General features: G+C 38.0%; 1 protein-coding gene across 10 annotated transcripts in view; it reads right to left on the bottom strand.

The window, feature by feature from the left end:
* The window catches only part of dock9b (dedicator of cytokinesis 9b), a 148,412-nt gene that overhangs the window by 72,025 nt on the left and 74,592 nt on the right, over positions 1-1,795 (bottom strand). The gene's annotated exons all lie outside the window — the stretch shown is intronic.

Consider the following 1,795-nt stretch of genomic DNA (forward strand, 5'->3'; position numbering starts at 1 on the left):
TCTGGATCTTAAATGATTTATGGCTGCCACATCAAATTTTAAATTAATTAAATTCAGGAGTTTTGAGAAATACTAAGCTGAAAGAGCCAATACACATGCTCAAATTAATCCCAATTTTTGCTATTGCTATTTTTACAAAGAGCTATAATTCAGTCAATTTTAAAGGGTAACTAATCCCCCACAAAAGCATAACCCCGCCCAAAGGCAAATTGAAAAATTCCAACTAAGTGGGCGGTGCCAAGAGACACAGAGGGGGACGGCCAAAAGTGTGAGGATGAGSGAGGAGGTGTGGTCTGGACAACAGGAAGTGACAGCTAGATTAATTTGACAAGCTAACATTTCTGAAAACATTCCTGGYTGTTCTAAAGAAATGAAAAGGTAAAGTTTCATGACATATATGCAAACTCACATTTAGCTGTTTCAARCTAAYATTTCAGGCAACAAACTGTTAAAATATGACTTTGGTCCAAAACAGAACAGAAAGAATATTTTGCTGAAAGGCAACAGTTCTATCAACTGATCCACCTAAACCAGAATTATTACACATAATTGTTTCATTTTAAGTCAGTTGTTCAGAAAAGGTTTTCTTCTTTTTTTCTTTGCACAGTTCACACTGGTGTCAATCATTTGGGGTGGCACCTGTGGTGGCCAATCACGTGCCACCCCTCTGGCTCCGCCCCTGCACAGAAAGAACTAAGAACAGAGAAAACACCAGACATACATTCACCCTAATGCACTTCACAGTTTCCATCAGGACCAAATGCACCACTGATGATGCAACACTCCTGTTTATTCCTTCCACTATGCATTAAGCAGAATCATTTACTGGTGCTGGTGAGGATGTGTATGAATGTGAGCTGCTTAAGAGCTAATAGCTTGGGTTTCCCAGCTGAGTATCAGGTGTCAAAGGAGTTCTTTTTAATGGAACAACAACAGGAAATCAGCTTCAGGCCTGGTGGGAAGCCATGGCTCAGAGTTAACAACCATTCTTTAAGCCAGTATCATCAGTTTTTTTATTTTATGGTGGGCCAGCCAAATGGGCCATCCCAACTCTCTCTGATCTTCTTAAGTGATTTAAACCTCAGCCCCCTTTGGCAATTGAAACTTTCCTAGGATTATGTCAGGGATGGTGTTAAAGGACCAGTTTTATGTGTTTCTCAGACATATACTTCAATTTTATACCAAARTAAATTAACTATGTCACATTCAATTATTATGAAAATGCAGTCAATTTGTATGAATCAAAAATAAGCTTGACTTTGCATCACAGCCGTTTCTAAACACCTTAAAATTGTCGTCTGTCTCTTTMAGAACCTCCTACTGATTCKGTCACAMMTATWTCAGTACATCAWCACAACAAYTTCATGCTGTTTACAACTGGTCTTAGGAGCGTTGTATGTGGTTGTAATAATAATTTAAAAAGCAGTAACATTATACAATATGMGTTAYGGAAAACAGCAACTCAGGRTATAAYTGAACCTTACTTGAATGATCTCAATGCGAACGGGAAAGTACATTTTCTGAAAAACCRGAGTGAGTAGAGAGACAASTTTTCAGCTCATTAAGAGTCTCCCAGTCATCCTCACACCGACACACATGTCAATGTTAAAGGCACAGTGTGTAGGATATTGTTAATTCTTTTAGCCGAAATTGAGATAATCACTAATGACAATAATTAAAAACATGTCTAATCATTGCAGACAAAGACCTTGTTTTATTATTTTTACCTTATAAAAAGCTGTTTATATCTCCATGGTCGCAGGTCGCCACTTCACTACATCTTGCATCGCCATCT

This window comes from Austrofundulus limnaeus, unplaced genomic scaffold, assembly GCF_001266775.1.
Source record: "Austrofundulus limnaeus strain Quisiro unplaced genomic scaffold, Austrofundulus_limnaeus-1.0 Scaffold320, whole genome shotgun sequence".
In the NCBI taxonomy this organism is placed as follows: Eukaryota; Metazoa; Chordata; class Actinopteri; order Cyprinodontiformes; family Rivulidae; genus Austrofundulus; species Austrofundulus limnaeus.